The 19,005-nt window shown below is 35.7% G+C and overlaps 1 long non-coding RNA gene across 1 annotated transcript; it reads left to right on the plus strand.

Annotated features, from left to right (window-relative positions):
• Nucleotides 1-88: 88 nt before the first annotated feature.
• On the plus strand, nucleotides 89-16,986 carry LOC125651676 (uncharacterized). The gene is made up of 3 exons (XR_007361318.2): nucleotides 89-236; nucleotides 4,603-4,695; nucleotides 16,874-16,986. It is a non-coding gene; the product is annotated as an uncharacterized LOC125651676 (long non-coding RNA).
• The last annotated feature ends 2,019 nt before the right edge of the window (nucleotides 16,987-19,005 follow it).

Below are 19,005 nucleotides of genomic sequence, written 5' to 3' on the forward strand. Positions count from 1 at the left end.
TCTTTTAATTAGATATAAATTGTATTAAACGTTTTTTAAGGAACTCGAGGAATTAGAGTTTTCAATGAAGTGCACCCAAGTCGTCTGACAGTAATCCGCATCACTTCGGCGCTTTCACTTCCTTTCCCAACATGTGGTGCGTGCTGCAATATAATGCTGAATATCGCTCAAAGTGTGGATTTCCTTACTTTGTGTTACAAAAGGATGATGAAATCATACAACGGATTGTTTAATAGGTAAGTCTTGTTCTGTTTTATGCAATTTTAAAGGCGTATGGGGTATATTAAAAGAAAAACCGTAAAAACACGTGGTCTATATTTCGGTCAGTGTGATTATCTGATTTTAGATAATGTGTGTAAAGTTATGTTTCGGATACATAGATATAAACTGAATTTATTTTCATTTAAAAAACCAAAAAAGTTTATTTTAATTGAATATAAGAAAGAGTCTATCAAATTAATAAATTACATCGTAAGCAGCCATTTTTCAGTGTCGACACATGTGCGGGAATGTCTCGACTTCTCGTCCTCAAGGAAGGATGTTCCGAGAGAAAAAAATGAATAGGTTGGGAAGAAACAAAGCAGGGCTTGTGAAATAAAATTTTAAAAAAGCGGTTGAGGCCATTTTATTCTAACAAATGGACTAAATAATTTCTGTGCAGAGTAGAATTTAAAGAAACAGAAATTGCGTTTGAAAATAAAAGCATCAAATTGAATGACGAGACTAAAAGATGTTTTTGAGACAATTAAGTACGTTTTAGTTTAAACTTAACGTTTGTCATTTGAATTAAGTACTTAAATATGGAGAAGCAACCAGGGTTTTTTTTCTCTGGAAAGTTGGTCAGGGCTAGTTGATGTAAGGTCAGGTCTAGTAAAAATCATTTGAAGTAGCCCGACTGGTCTAGTGCTCAAAAAAGTAAATGTCAAACCCTGCAATAGACGATATTCTTGCTGCTAACATCACACCAAATGCAGTGCTATTTGGGTGTTTAAAGTTGAGAGGAAGTTACTGTTGTTATTGACTTTACTAGATGTGATGTTCCATCGTTAAAGTGATAATGTCCTATAGACCCGGTTTGAGTGTGGTGAGGGCCTGTATCCAGAAACAGTTAGATTACTCTAACGAATGACTTTATACAGCAGTACATGTCATGATAAATGTATTTGAATACATGATGTACGTGCATCTCTGCCATAAAAAATCTGAACAGGGAATAGAACAGTGTGAGAAATTGTTAGATTCTTTTGATATTACATGTATAACGAACGCCTGTAAAAAAAAAAATATGGCCAATTCCCAGATGAAACCCAGAAAGGTATGCTATTTCTCGAAAATTAGTATACCTTTTGTAGTGATCACTGTGGAAAGAATTTGAGTATCAAATAAAAATGAAAAACAAGAAACAGTGTTTTAAAAAAGGTGGTAGAGAATTCCATGGGCATGTCTATGTGGGTAAAATGGGGTTAAAAATTATTTCATGGGGGCTTAAACATTCTGAAATTAAAAATGGAATTGCTACATAAAATTGTAGTAGTGCTTACATTAATTTTTTTCCCCTTATATTTAAAATTTGTAAGTGTAAACTCTTTATTGAGCAACACAGCAAATTACTGTACAGCATAATATAGATACTGGATAATTTACAACATCAAAGAGATATGACCTTGCACATTCTCAGCTTATGTTCTACCAAAGCGTAACATAGATACATGTATGTAATACACGTATCAACACTTCGTTGCGAATTGCGTCCCTTTGCGGGGTCAGCAAAAGGGCAATCGGTGAAAAACCAAGTTTTCCCTCTTTACCTTACCAAATGTAAGATGTTCTTACTTTGAATTTTAGCCAATTACCAAGTTTTCATACAAGTTAGTGGGTTGCCCCAATCTGGGGCATTGTTGTTGACTGCAATTGATGGGGGGAAAACAGATGTCAAAGCTACAGATAGGAAAATTACAAAGGCCAACGTAGGGAAATACGATGTTTATCCGGGACATGACGGACAAGGGACGTAACTTTCGCGAAATGTTGATACGTGTATAGTTTTATATACACTGAATTTGAAATTGCATTTTTTTTTTCTAAATTAATAACATACTAGTCACTCTAAAGCATTTTTTAACTAATATTTAATACATTATTTTTTGTACCCAAGAAATGATGTTAATGACTTATTGAAAATAAAACAGTGATAGATATTAAAAATGGTTTTTTTTTCTCCCGATCGACCCTAATATCTTTTTTTAAATCCATAAACCAATAAATAAAAAAACAACTGGCTTAAAGTACGTTGTTGAAAAAAATGTGGCAGACCCCCTGTTGCAATGTGCCTGTCATGTTGATTTTGTAAATACAACTTGAATAATTGCAAATCAGGTTGAAATGGGCAATACAAATCAACTTAATTAACACCAAAATAAAGAAAATTTAAAGGATATAATCATATGTGAAAAGCATATTTTAAAAAAATACTATATACTAAGGTTATATCATTTATTTTTGTTTGTTTGATGTACTCCGCCCCACATGTTAATGGAAGGTATTTTTTTTTAATGGTGTAACACATTGATTCAAGTCATGAAAATCAAATTTACAAATTTTTTGATTTTTTTCCATTAAATACAGAACAGTCAAACAGATTTCATGTTAATTAATAAAGAGTATAAATTATTCAATTTGTGTATATAAAATTTAGAAATCTTGCAATGCCTGTTGAATTTTTTTCACGACAAGTCACATTTTGTATTCAGCAGTTGTGAATGAAATAAAAAAAATATCAATTTTAATTACTGCCTATTAAGTACTTTATTGCCACCATCCTTTGATAATATCTTGCCCCCCCCCCCCCCCAAAGAAAAAAAACACCACAGAAATGATTTCTGATTTCAGAGTTGGCCAAAGACATTGGACTAGTGGAAATCTTTGTTCTTTAATTTATTTGTCTGGTAAAATTTAGAACCTCATCTGTCAAACAGTCCATTAGCTGACAATTTAAAAAAAAATCATATCTGCATTGTTAAGGGAAAGACATTGATTTTTATCTCACTCCAGGCAAGTAATCTTGATTTTTCACTCGTGCGAATGAAAAACTTGGTTGTCTGAAAATCGTTGGACTCTAATACGTCTATCAACCAGCAATTTTAATTTGCTTTCCCTTTCTCTTTCAATTAGTGAATAGCAAAGTTTTTACTTCTTTACAATAGTTTTATAGTTTTCCCTCTTTCAGGTTTGCCCATTTTACCCAGTGTAAGAGGTTGTACCTGTGAATTATGCCATACAAGTTGAATTATTGTAGGTGAATGAAATTCATGAAAAATGTCATTGATTATGACAGTTAAAAATAAGAAAAGTACAATGATCATTGTAGGAAAAGAAATGGTTGATTTTCATCTTGCAGAAGAATTAAGTTTTGATCATTTTTGAATAAATAAAATATATATGCCTGTCCGTTTCTTCAATCCACGATTTTAGTCTTGAGTCAGCTTTTAGAAATTTCTAGAACGAAGCACCAATGATGAGGCATTACATCACTATAGACGCTCAGATCTGTCCACAACTGATCGCACATTCTCGGGCCTTTCCGACAGCCGAGAAGTTGTGATTGATTTACAACCCGAACATGTATTTGTATAGGTGTTCAGTGTACAATAGTTATACTTATAATATTTTTGACTAGGCACATATTTATCATTTTATGAAAAACTTCAATGAAGGACACACAAACACACCCACCTCAGTACACCTTCCTTGTCATAAGAGGTGACTAAATGGGGCAGTCCTTCTTCGGATGTCCAGAACTAGACCACAAAAACCGAGGCCCCGTGTCACAGCAGGTGTGGCACGATAAAGATCACTCAGGCCACTGTTTACAATATAGCAGTTTTTTTCGGTTTGTCATTCATATAGTGCATTAAGTTTTAAATGATTATTGCATTTGACAAGAAAGAAACAACATGTATTCATAATGTTGCCCTTAAATTGTCATACTGAACACAAACTACCGTTATAAACATACTCACATTACTGAGGTTCAAGTCTTGAAGTTTTAAAGAACCCTTCATTTTGTCTTTTGTCAACTATTCGGCAAGACAGATTACAATTGCATTCGTATATTAATTGTTCATCTAGCATCATGTAAATGTTGTCCAGTTTTATGTTGCATAGTTCTAAGAAAATTTATGATAAGGTTGAGTGAGTGAACAATTACATCCCATAATTCTCATCTTTTTTAGCACTGTATCAAGTTTTCCAGTTGGGCCAACTGTCTATAGTGTTATATTGTTATTGCAGTTCATATTTCAAAGACTTACAGAACTAAATGAATATGTGATGGGTCTACATGAAAAAGTCAAGAAAACAAAGTGATGTAATTAGATTAATTTCTGGGGGGGGGGGGGGGGGGTTTCTACTCAAAAGTAGTAAATGTTCCAGTGCAGCAGTAATTTCTCTGCAATCTGAAGAAGATGTCTTTTTCTTGGTGATGTCTCTTTTCTAAGTTTTCGATGGACTTTGCTCACACTAGTTTGTAGCTTTGCAAGAGCAGTGTCATGCTGTCTTGTAAATGATGTATCATTCTTCAGGAGCCTTCTGTATTTTTCATAGTCTCTAACCACTGGATCATTCACAGACAGCAGTGACTTTACCATGTCTACAGTTGATTCCGTATCTGATGATAAAGAAAATACTCCTGTCACAGTAAGTATTATGATAAAATATTTTTAGCTCACCTGAGTCAAAGGCTCAAGTGAGCTTTTGTGATCAAAATTTGTCCGTTGTCTGTCGGTGTCATCGTCGTTGTTGTCATTGTAAACTTTTCACATTTTATCTTCTCCAGAACCACTGAGTCAATTTCAACCAAACTTGGCACAAAGCATCCTGGGGTGAAGGGCTTTTAAGTATGTTCAAATGTCATTAATGTCGGGTTAAACTTGACTTGTATAAATTATACCTGTTCCCTCTGTAAAAAGTTTTCTCTTGCATGATTTTTTTGGTGATGATTGCCCTACAAAAGCAATTGAAAAAGGATGCAAAAAAATCAAATTGAACATCGTGTTTTGTTCTCTAGTTTTTTCTTTTCTTTCAGTTGAAATCATTTGCAGATACAATGGTAGAAAATTCCCCATTTGTTCGATTTTGACACTACTTTTCCCATTTGAATGGGTACTGGTACCAGTACCAGTGGGTAGAAAAATAACGCTAATAATGAACTTACTATTAGAGTTTCTATTTAATGGGTAACCTAGATGTTTGTCTCCTTGCCACCAGAATCACAGCCTACACTTGGCTTTATAGGAATCTGAGAGTAGAAATTGACATAAATATGGATAATCAAACATTTTTAGGTCACCTGAGTCACTCGGGTGACATATTGCTAATGACATGGTCTGCATCCGTCGTCGTCGTCTGTTAACAACTTCTTTCCAGAAACTACTGGGGAAATCTTGACCAAATTGAGTCTGTTATAAGTAAAAAATAACACACATCCAAATACGTAAGTGAATGTGATTAAAACCGCATGGGCTGTCTTAAGTATTATACGGGAGGGATTCCTGGAATAGTATTACTAGTATAATAAATAAGATTCCCTTGGTTTTGCATTTTCACGTGTTTCACTTTTCTACATTGGGTTTTTCGGTCTGACAAAATCTGGTTCGGTCCGGTGTGTTCATTGATTACTTTTGAATAGACTGGCACTTTTAAAGACATTGAGAGAAACAGAGCCACGAATAGCCAAAAAGACCCTTAGTCAGAACATGATATCATTCTCGGGGACAGAAGCCAAGAATATCAATTTTTCAAATATGTTATCCTTTTTCCGATATCTTTTCAATTTGTTTAGTTATTGAAGTTCAAAGTACCCATTGTTTTGGCCAGATTGTTATTGACGTCGCAATTTTGCAACGTAACGTCACAATTTTACAACGTTTCAAGCACTTTTACGTGGAAGTTCTCTAGGTATAAAAGTGAAATAAAAACACTATTCAGTGCGATTTAATTATAATATTTAAATCTGTCTATGTTAATTTTATATTACAACACACACCTATATAGTATACTCGTACATCTCTTTTTCCTCTCTCTTTTTGTCTCCTTCCTCCTCTTTATATATTTTTAAAAATTTTTATTTATATGCAACCATTCAACAGTTTTAAATTAATATTAATTCAGTACCTCTTTACTTAGCTTTGTTATTTAAGTATACTGATTCGATATGCAAGAGCTTGTTCTGGGTATAGTCAGTTTTTAAATCGAGGTAAGCTACTGACAAACAAGTTGATGGTACAGGAATTTCAACAGTCTCGATTGAAGTGAGCATTTCGCAAATTATATGGTCGTTATAACGATCTAGTTCGTCAATACAACCTCGCATTGCGTCAAATGCTGTCTGACGTGTTTCATACCGATTGTTAAGCCGTTCTTGGCACACTGATTTTGACTGCGGATAACTCCGTTTACCTGATCAGGATATGGGGCTCACGGCGGGTGTGACCGGTCAACAGGGGATGCTTACTCCTCCTATGCACCTGATCCCACCTCTGGTGTGTCCAGGGGTCCGTGTTTGCCCAACTATCTATTTTGTATTGCTTGTAGGAGTTATGAGATTGATCACTGTTCGTTATCTTCACCTTGCATTTAACCATCGAGTTTGTATCTCTGCTGGTGGACAGTCTGTCCCCGAGGATACTTGTCGCTCGATATATGTTCCTTCATGAATATACACAATAACGAAACAATACTGGCTGACACGTCGCCCAGTATAAAAAGGTGTCACTCTGTGGAGTCTATAAGGGACACAAGCTTCTACAGATCGGTTGGTGTCCCTCGGATTATCCTTCGAGATATCAAAGATTTGTCGTATGTTCAATCGTCAGATTGTCAGCTTTGGTACAGAAACCAAAATTCTTATACCCAAATTAAAGACTGTTATGTTCCTTTAAGAGATATATTTGATAATTCCTTTTCAGACCTCATGTGTTCAACCTCAAAATGTTCTGCAAAAAATTGCAAAACTTGTGATATACTGATCACTAAAAATTCATTTAATAGTAATCTAACTGGACGTAGTTTCTGTACCAAAACGTTTGATAATCTGACTTGTAAATCTTCTAACGTTGTCTACGCCATTGAGTGTAACCTGTGTGGCTTAATTTATGTGGGAGAAACCAAGGGTTCACTTCATAAAAGGATATCGGGGCACAGATTTCAAATTAATAATGGTGGTAACCAACTTCTTTACAAGCATTTTAATGCACCGGACCATTCCATCCTGTCCATGAGGGTAAGGATTTTAGAAAAAATTTACCATCACACAAACAATCCTACATTAAGCACCCCTTTTCGTAGACAACGAGAAGATCACTGGATCAGGCCCCTAGGCACTGCATTTCCTTATGAATGCAATGATAATGTATATGATGTGGGAAATTTGACTAGTCCACAAGGAAATAACGTCAATGTGATGGGACTCTTTCCCAATACCCAAAGACGAAAACGCAGTCACGGACATCATTCATATAAAAGACAAGTATAAATGATGTCACGTTTGGTTCACTTTTGCCTCACGTCAACAGACAATTGGGCCCACATCATATTCGTACAAAACTTTACTCTATTCCATTGAGGGTTTTACATACGTTATTTGAAGAAGCTATGGCTAGTCTATACTTGGATTTTTCAACACCTGAATATAGACTGAACTCTATGATTATGGATGTTGCCTACCACAGGCTCTATAAACCAGCACAGACCATGGATGATATTCCTTCCAAATCATGCGGTCAGTTCCTTAAGCTCAAATTTACAAACAAAGGAATAGATGCCGTCAACATAAGCAACATTCTTCGTCATAAAAGGGTTCAGTCGTGTATTCCAACTTATTTCAAGTTCAAGTCTACACCCTGTATTTCCTACAGCTATACTTCTACTATTGCATCCAAACTTTTTAATTATAAACAAACTTTGCAGTGCTTAGATATAGACCATCTTATACGTAATCCACCAACATGTTCTTGTTCTCCATCTTCTTTCAACTATAGTCCAACTGGAAATATCATTACTAGTGATGTTGATATAGTTGAAAATGAGGACCTCAAATCACTTATTCTTAAAGGTCTTAAATACAGAAAACCTCGGTCTTTTAATTGGCGACAGAACTTCATCTCTATTATGAGTTCTGTCGAAGATTATGCCAGACGATGGGCTAAATATGAAAAAGAAGAACTTGATACGTTGTCAGAATGGGTTAGAAGCATAAGAGGGATATTAAAATCCCGCATTAGACACATGAAAACAAAAGTACGTACCATCTATCCTTCTGTATTTAGTAAACCAGAAGTGATAAAAGAATTAGATAGGTTACATGAGGAATATGTTTTGGTTCCAGTTGACAAAGCTAGTAACAACATTGTCTTTGTTTGTAAGACTCATTATTACAACTGTATTTTAAACGAACTTGGCATTAATTCCACTTTTGGTAATCATACTCATACTCCAACTGCCCTTTCAAAAGACGAAATTCTTCAAAACCATGCTTCAGTTTTAGACACATTTAATATTCCTGTCAATGGGTCGAATGAATATGAGCTACCGTACCTATACTGGATTCCCAAACTACATAAAAACCCTTACAAACAAAGATACATTGCTGGATCCAGTAAGTGCTCTACCAAGCCCCTATCGTTGCTCCTCACGAAAATGTTAACAGCTGTGAAGGAGAAACTTCAAACTTACTGTGCGACTACATATGCCAGAAGTGGTGTTAATCAAATGTGGATTCTATAAAAAAATTCTAAAGAACTTTTAGTAAACTTGAAATCACAGAATTTTTCCCAAATCAATAGCATTAAAACCTATGACTTTTCAACACTATACACGACCATTCCTCACGATAAATTAAAGACTAGACTTTTTGACATCATACACAGTTGCTTTTTCAACAAAAACAGAAAACGGAAATATTCATATCTAGTGATCAGTCATTCAAAAACTTGCTTCGTTAAACATCACTCTGATTCCACGCACAAGTACTCTGAAGTTGAAATAAAAAATATGCTAGAGTTCCTCATTGACAATATTTTCGTGGTCTTTGGTGATCATGTCTTCCAACAGTCTGTTGGAATTCCCATGGGCACGAATTGTGCTCATTTGTTAGGTGACCTGTTTTTATATTCATATGAAGCAGAATTTAATCAAAAATTTCTACGTGAGAAGAAAAAATCTATCGCTGTGACCTTCAATTCGACATTTAGATATATCGATGATGTTTTGTCTATTAACAATGATAGCTTTCATTCATATGTCGATTTGATATATCCCTGTGAGCTCGAAATAAAGGACACCACAGAGTCGTCCACTTCTCTTTCATACTTAGACATTTTTTTGAAAGTAGACATTATCGGCAAACTGACAACTCATCTGTATGACAAACGGGATGATTTCATCTTCTCCATCGTCAACTTTCCACATTTATGTAGCAATATTCCATTATCACCTGCATATGGTGTTTATATATTTCGACTGATTCGATATGCAAGAGCTTGTTCTGGGTATAGTCAGTTTTTAAATCGAGGTAAGCTACTGACAAACAAGTTGATGGTACAGGGATTTCAACATTCTCGATTGAAGTGAGCATTTCGCAAATTCTATGGTCGTTATAACGATCTAGTTCGTCAATACAACCTCGCATTGCGTCAAATGCTGTCTGACGTGTTTCATACCGATTGTTAAGCCGTTCTTGGCACACTGATTTGACTGCGGATAACTCCGTTTACCTGATCAGGATATGGGGCTCACGGCGGGTGTGACTGGTCAACAGGGGATGCTTACTCCTCCTAGGCACCTGATCCCACCTCTGGTGTGTCCAGGGGTCCGTCTTTGCCCAACTATCTATTTTGTATTGCTTGTAGGAGTTATGAGATTGATCAATGTTCGTTATCTTCACCTTGCATGAAGATAAACACAATCCCAATATTTCAACTGTATAACCATTTATTGCAGATACCGATAGTTGTTTTGTTTGTTTTGTTTTTTTTTGGCGGGGGAAGCATTTTAAAATGTACACGAAAACACGGTGGATCCAACCGTTGACTTACGAATAAGATATATTGACCCATGTATGTTTTATATCTATTATTTGTTTGGGCGGTGTATTATTATCCCGCATGTATATGTAAACACGCCGAAAACAGTAATAGCCAGACTTTGGACAGCGGCGTTATTTTAGACGCACTTTGCCACATGTACAAATTTGGACAGTGAGTAAACACTTTAATCCTATGTTTCATACTTTTATTTGTGTCTTCTATATAGGGAGCTACGTATAAGATGTGTGTGTGTGTGTGGGGGGGGGGGGGGGGGGGTAGGGAAACTCTTACAAAAGTAGCTGTACATGTACAGAATAACACATCAACATGTAGTTTAGCCATATGGATATAATTTCTTTACATTAGGCTAAGAAAATGTTCACGTGAACTAATCATCAGGTAAAATATGTTCCATTTATCTAATTTCATTAGTTTCCTATCCGGATCATTTATTACAATAATATGTAGACCAGTGTGTATTTCAAAATTCCTTAATTATTATCATTAACTCCATAACATCTATGAAACGAATTCATTAATTAAAAAATCTTATTCTAATACTGCTACATATAATAGAACCAAACTCCCTCCTCGCATATATTTGGTTTATTAAACCAAATATATGCGAGGGAGTTTGGTTCTATTATGTAAAACTTATACGGTACCAATTTTGATGCACCAGATGCGCATTTCGACAAATAATGTCTCTTAAGTGATGCTCAACCGAAATGTTTGAAATCCGAAATAACTATGAAGTTTTGGAGCTAAATATAGCCAAAAACAGCGTGCCAAAAAAGCGGAGCCAAATTCGCCCAAAGATAAGAGCTATGCATGAGGGAGATAATCCTTATGTGTTTCTATTTATGTGAGAATAACATCCGCTTAATTTTGTTTGCACACTGACCGTTAGTGTGCAAACAAAGATTAAGCGGATGTTATTTTCACATAAATAGAAACAAGAATTTTATCAATCATGGTGAATTAACACATCTGTAGTCTGGCATCTACCATAAAATGTGCTTATTTTAACATTTTCACATTTCTTCTTGTCATTAGGTTTAGTTATCTTACATAAGATACATGAGGGAAAGCTTTTTCTGTTATCAAACACTTCCTCCATGCTACAAACATTCAAACTAAATTAAGTAAGACAGTGTGGTTTAATAATATGTTCAGTTCTTCCTTCTATAATGCTTAGTAATATTTTACTTAATTATGTAGGATAATATATCTAATAAATAAATACATCAACTTTTACTTCAGAAACGAGTGTGATTCATATGTTCACCTCTATTTTAATCAGTATTAATGATATCTTCTTTTTTCATTCGTCTTTTTTATTTTGTTATCATTTGTGGTTTTGAATATTTGCTGTTGAGACTTAATTTTCAATGATATGTAAAACTTATACGGTACCAATTTTGATGTATCAGATGCGCATTTTGACAAATAACGTCTCTTCAGTGATGCTCAACCGAAATGTTTGAAATCCGAAATAACTATGAAGTTTTAGAGCTAAATATAGCCAAAAACAGCGTGCCAAAAAAGTGGAGCCAAATTCGTCCAAAGATAAGAGCTATGCATGAGGGAGATAATCCTTAATTTTGAAATGAATTTCTAAATTTTATAACAACAATTAAATATACATTCGTATTTTCAAGCTAGTAACGAAGTACTTAGCTACTGGGCTGTACAGACCTTCGGGGACTAACAGTCCACCAGCAGAGGCCTCGACCCAAGGGTCATAATGTAAAACTTATACGGTACCAATTTTGATGCACCAGATGCGCATTTCGACAAATAATGTCTCTTCAGTGATGCTCAACCGAAATGTTTGAAATCCGAAATAACTATGAAGTTTTAGAGCTAAATATAGCCAAAAACAGCGTGCCAAAAAAGTGGAGCCAAATTCGTCCAAGGAAAAGAGCTATGCATGAGGGAGATAATCCTTAATTTTGAAATGAATTTCTAAATTTTATAACAACAATTAAATATACATCCGTATTTTCAAGCTAGTAACGAAGTACTTAGCTACTATAATTAAAACAATGAAATATACACTATTTTCGTTAACATTCTTTTTACATGATTTTTTTTTTTCATTTTCGAATTATTCATTATCCCTTTTTATTAATTGCCTTGTATTTTTTGGTAATTAGATCAAATGTAATTCTGTTTGTCAATGAATTTCATTTGAAAGCAAAACAAGATCCATATTGCTAGATATAGTTTTCGTATTCATATTTGTGTGTATTTATATATATTGATTTCTGGGGGATGAAATATGCAATGGACCGGAATAGCTGTGTCTCGAAATATAACGGTACCTGATGACGTATGTCCAAATCAGTTCACACGTAAACAACCGAACGAATGTTGTAGATCTATACCTCAGAGACTTGTAGCATACAGTCTATCCTTTGTATTGTTATGTGGATACCTAATTTTTGTCTGGTACCCATTTATTGTATTATAACTTTAGAAATCATTAAACAATACGGGATAGGCCAATATATCTTCGCATCTAAGTAGCCTATCGAGTTGGGCACCCCTCGGCCCTACAAGTCTTTTTATGTACTGCGACAGTGATTTCAACATGTTCATCAGTGCCAAGAAAACTAAATGCACGGAGATGAAACATGTGAAGCCAGATATTTATTAAATTCAACGGTCTTCAGGTAAATAAAATATGTATAGTGTGATAACGTATAAAGAAAATGTGTGGAAGTAAAGGCGTGGCGCAGACAATTGGTGGATCTCGATTGTATCTGGAGTGGATTGGAGGACTTAGCTTTGTAATTGTTTGATCAAATAACTAAAACTGTTAACTAGTATAAGGTTTTTGTAACTATCCCTAACATGGTTACATATGCATTCAAGTTCATAAATTGAGCATATAATCTATTTGAAGTTTTGGGGGCAAAATCGATTGATGAACGAAGTCCGATTCCGACGATGGCGCGGATCCGGTTTTATTTCAACAATATTGTTTGAAATAATTATATTTTATTAACTTTGAATAATTACTGGTTTCGTAAAAAGACAATGGAACAGTCCCCAACTATAATATTTACATATTACGATTTGTACGAAACCTATAGTTTGGAAAAGTATTCGGATTTCGTGCATTGAATGTGAAATTCCGGTTATTTGTAGAACATAAAAAGTAAAAATTCACTTATCCCCGAGGCCTCGATCCAAAAAAAACTCTTAACTTCTATACAGTATGTAATATACTAATTTACAATTCATTAATATCTATTGTATCCAGGCCTGGGGTTATACAAATTTTTGGTGCATATTGTTGGATATTATCAAGTTATACAAAAATAACACAACTGTTATGGGTTCTACATGTTATAATTTCTATATGCGTGAATTTTTGCGGGAAAAAAACACATTGGATTTATAAAGACGAAGGTCTAAGCTATTTCATACCATGATGAAATTTTGGAATGAAGATACTTTATTTTACTCAAAATTACAGGGCCATATTTGGGTATTCGTGGCTGTTGTTCTTTTAAGATCACATCTTGTTTTATACTGTTACTGAACATTAGAATTTAGCTTTGATATTTGTAACAGGAATTTTATTCTAGATTTCATAGCCCATTTGGAGTAGAGATACTTTTTCACTAGTATTCAGGTGACCAATAAAGCCCGTGGACCTCTTGTTCAACTGAAAGTCATTATTGATATAATTTTCAATATTACAGATGATTGCAACCAGGATTTAAACAGAATGTATTATCCTAGGACGACCTATGTGTAGGATCTCTCAACATATCCATGCAAGTGAGAGATTCTGCAGGTAGAGATCAACTTTACTCAAAGTAATGCAAGCATTACTCAAAATATAAGTATACTATGGCACACTTGTTTTGACAAACACATACCATCAGGAAAAGCAATGATAGTATTCTCCTGGCAAGTTGTGGGTCTTCGTGATACCCTCAGGGAGGTGGCAGGTTCTGAAAATAGGGATAAGTTTACTCACAAACTGTTCAACATCACTCATAACTAAGTTTTAGATTGACTTGACAGACACATACTATCAGGATTAGCACTGATAGCATTGTCCTGGCAAGTTGTGGGTCTTTGTGATACCCTCTGGGAGGTGTCAGGTTCTGAAAATAGGGAGAGGTTTACTCACAAACTGTTAAACATCACTCATAACTCAGTTTTATCTTGACTCGACAGACACATACCATCAGGATTAGCGCTGATAGCATTCTCCTGGCAAGTTGTGGGTCTTCGTGATACCCTCTGGGAGGTGTCAGGTTCTGAAAATAGGGAGAAGTTTACTCACAAATTGTTAAACATCACTCATAACTAAGTTTCCTACTTATTTCAAGTTCAAGTCTACACCCTGTATTTCCTACAGCTATACTTCTACTATTGCATCCAAACTTTTTAATTATAAACAAACTTTGCAGTGCTTAGATATAGACCATCTTATACGTAATTCACCAACATGTTCTTGTTCTTCATCTTCTTTCAACTACAGTCCAGCTGGACATGTCATTACTGGTGATGTTGATATAGTTGAAAATGAGGACCTCAAATCACTTATTCTTAAAGGTCCTAAATACAGAGAACCTCGGTCTTTTAATTGGCGACAGAACTTCATCTCTATTATGAGTTCTGTCGAAGATTATGCCAGACGATGGACTAAATATGAAAAAGAAGAACTTGATACACTGTCAGAATGGGTTAAAAGCATAAGAGGGATATTAAAATCCCGCATTAGACACATGAAAACAAACGTACGTACCATCTATCCTTCTGTGTTTAGTAAACCAGAAGTGATAAAAGAATTAGATAGGTTACATGAGGAATATGTTTTGGTTCCAGTTGACAAAGCTAGTAACAACATTGTCTTTGTTTGTAAGGCTCATTATTACAACTGTATTTTAAACGAACTCGGCATTAATTCTACCTTTGGTAATCATACTTATACTCCAACTGCCCTTTCAAAAGACGAAATTCTTCAAAACCATGCTTCAGTTTTAGACACATTTAATATTCTAGTTAATGGGTCGAATGAATATGAGTTACCGTACCTATACTGGATTCCTAAACTACATAAAAACCCTTACAAACAAAGATACATTGCTGGATCTAGTAAGTGCTCTACCAAGCCCCTATCTTTGCTCCTCACGAAAATGTTAACAGCTGTGAAGGAGAAACTTCAAACTTACTGTGCGACTACATATGCCAGAAGTGGTGTTAATCAAATGTGGATTCTAAAAAATTCTAAAGAACTTTTAGTAAACTTGAAATCACAGAAATTTCCCCAAATCAATAGCATTAAAACCTATGACTTTTCAACACTATACACGACCATTCCTCACGATAAATTAAAGACTAGACTTTTTGACATCATACACACTTGCTTCTTCAACAAAAATGGAAACCGGAAATATTCATATCTAGTGATCAGTCATTCAAAAACTTACTTTGTTAAACACTACTCTGATTCCACGCACAAGTACTCTGAAGTTGAAATAAAAAATATGCTAGAGTTCCTCATTGACAATATCTTCGTGGTCTTTGGTGATCAGGTCTTCCAACAGTCTGTTGGAATTCCCATGGGCACGAATTGTGCTCCTTTATTAGCTGACCTGTTTTTATATTCATATGAAGCAGAATTTATTCAAAAACTTCTACGTGAGAAGAAAAAATCTATCGCTGTGACCTTCAATTCAACTTTTAGATATATCGATGACGTTTTGTCTATTAACAATGATAGCTTTCATTCATATGTCGATTTGATATATCCCTGTGAGCTCGAAATAAAGGACACCACAGAGTCGTCCACTTCTGCTTCATACTTAGATATTTTATTGAAAGTAGACATTAACGGCAAACTGACAACTCAACTGTATGACAAACGGGATGATTTCAGCTTCTCCATCGTCAACTTCCCACATTTATGTAGCAATATTCCATTATCACCTGCATTGGTGTTTATATATTTCGACTGATTCGATATGCAAGAGCTTGTTCTGGGTATAGTCAGTTTTTAAATCGAGGTAAGCTACTGACAAACAAGTTGATGGTACAGGGATTTCAACAGTCTCGATTGAAGTGAGCATTTCGCAAATTCTATGGTCGTTATAACGATCTAGTTCGTCAATACAACCTATCATTGGGTCAAATGCTGTCTGACGTGTTTCATACCGATTGTTAAGCCGTTCTTGGCACACTGATTTGACTGCGGATAACTCCGTTTACCTGATCAGGATATGGGACGCACGACGGGTGTGACCGGTCAACAGGGGATGCTTACTCCTCCTAGGCACCTGATCCCACCTCTGGTGTGTCCAGGGGTCCCTGTTTGCCCAACTATCTATTTTGTATTGCTTGTAGGAGTTATGAGATTGATCACTGTTCGTTATCTTCACCTTGCATTGACACACTTGCTTCGACAGACACATACCATCAGGATTAGCACTGATAGCATTCTCCTTGCAAGTTGTGGGTCTTCGTGATACCCTCAGGAAGGTGGCGGGTTCTGCAAATAGGGAGAAGTTTACTCACAAACTGTTAAACATCACTCATAACAAAAGTTTAGATTGAAATACCTGTTTTAACAGACACATACCATCAGGATTAGCAATTATAGCATCTTCCTGGCAAATTGTGGGTCCTCGCTGCTCATTCTTGAGAATAGAGATATATTTTTAGGTTTTTAAAATAAGTATAGAGATGTGTGAAATGGAAAATAAGAAATTAGAATGCCTGTGTTTGGTTTATGCAGTCATATTGTTCTGATTGTATTATTACAGATCTATACCTGGACTCTGGGACTGTTGACTCTGTTGCTGTAACATTGCCTCTCTGATGAACTCTGAAATGATTTTAAAAAGGATTCTAATTTGTGATCGCAGTTGGACTCATACATTAGGTTTGTAAGACTAAAACAGTTTTTTCTCGCTTGTTAAATGCTTACAAGAATTAACATAAACATATAGTTATGACATTTTGCCATCAAGAACATACATTTTGAATCAACCAATAATTGCTAGATGTCTTGAATATAATTGTATTTCGTATTGCATAATGTTCAGTTCCTTTAAGAGTATTTTGATATTATTGCCTTCATTTCTAAAGATTTTGGAAAGTTGATCCTCTTCATGAATCCTTATTTTGTAGAGTGGTTTTAATAACTTCAAGGCTTCACATTCTGCCACACTGTTGTTCCATGTTTCTTTCAGTATTTTCTGCTGTTCGTCTGCTGTTGTTGACCAAAAGTGGGCGAGATTCGGCCTTTCTGGCAGAGCAACTTCCTCTGGACCATCATGGATGATACCATGTGGAGAAAGAGACCACCAAATATCTTTCCCATAGCACATGTAGTCTGCAATCCTCTGAAAGTGGGCCTGAAACAATGTGGGTCGTGATCTTAGTTCTTTATAAGTGAAGGTGGTGTTGCCCATCTTTGGAAGTAGTTTTGCTTGGCGACTGGTTACAGAGTATTGTTGTCTCGAATAATCTGTCCTGTTTTGATCGCGTTGTTGAGCAGTGTGTCTTAGCACAACGTTGTCAATAATCTTGCCACACTGTCTGTTTGCTGTGTTTAAAGATGTTTTTCTAAGATCACCAAATGTTCTTTCCTCTTGCACTGGAACCAGGGACCTGAGAGACACCAGACGGAATGTTACTGGGGCATGAACAGTTAGAGAATGGAAATGGCTTCCATAAAATTTTCTGGTGGTCATCTTCTTTGGAATTCCAATAGCGGTCTTTAGCAGAATTGCAAACTTAAAGCAGAAGTTGTAAAGAGGGAGAACTTTCTTTGGATTTCTTTTCTCATGAGGACTGTAGCAAATGGAGATGATTTCAACAAGAGACATACTTAGATCAAGGATATCATTGCTAATTCGATCTTTTCCCCCAAAAAATTGTCAGACCATAGCTAATTTCACTGCAACCAGACGTGCATCTGATCCCTTCAGTTAATTTTTATCCACAATTGTCGTCTCAGAAAATACCTGAAAGTCTTTCTGTAATTTGGATTCTGGCATGTGACGTGGGAGTTCCGTAATTATGTTTTGCACAATGTTTGTAATGTCGTGCAATGCTTCACAAGGGGGAATTTCATAACAGCTTAGATGTGGGGGGATGTCTGTTTCTGTGGTTAAGAGGGCTGATGGTCTTTGAACTCCTCGTAATAGCATTGACAGATCTTCTTGTAACTTCCCTCTACCCTTATTTGCAATGGTGCAACCTCTTGCCCTTAATTCCCTTTCCAGGTCCATTCTTTTCAGATTGGTGAAAGGTGATGGTGCCACCTGAGAAAATCTCTTCCAGAGTTGTCCTCCCTTGAATCTTACCAATCTCTCATGTAAAGAAGGAACTTTAGTACTAAAGGCACACTCCAGGTTCATGTGATTTCCAGATTGAATGCCACACAAACAATTGTAGTGTCCTCCCCTCTGGTGTCCTTCCTCAAATTGCCGAGCTGGTCCGTCACCTGAAAAGAAGCAAGGGATGAATTTGACCTGGTCTTCATGTCTGTTGAGATATTTCAGGTCCTCAATTCTTGTTGTTACATAGGACAGCTGGTCAATTTCGCTACAGGAAGATTGGCTGAGGACATAGAGATAAGCTTTCTCGACCAATGCCTGAACACTTGCTGGAGGGCCTTCTGGAAACTTGTCTAGATATTCTTCATCTGTGATAAAAGAGGAGGCGTCATAGATGGTACTGATCATGATGGTGTAATATGTATGATTAAGAATGTCAGAGTGGTCGTGCCATATTTTGAAGTATTTTGTGCTCTCCATTTTTCTCAGTTGATCTCGAGCTTTCACTGTACATTCCGGAATGACTTCTTGTATTTTGTCAAAAATATTCATTAATTCTTCATCTGTTGCATCTCTGTCTGTGTTTCGCTGCAGCTCTTTATGATCTTCCA

This window comes from Ostrea edulis, chromosome 5 (genome assembly GCF_947568905.1).
Source record: "Ostrea edulis chromosome 5, xbOstEdul1.1, whole genome shotgun sequence".
Taxonomy (NCBI): Eukaryota; Metazoa; Mollusca; class Bivalvia; order Ostreida; family Ostreidae; genus Ostrea; species Ostrea edulis.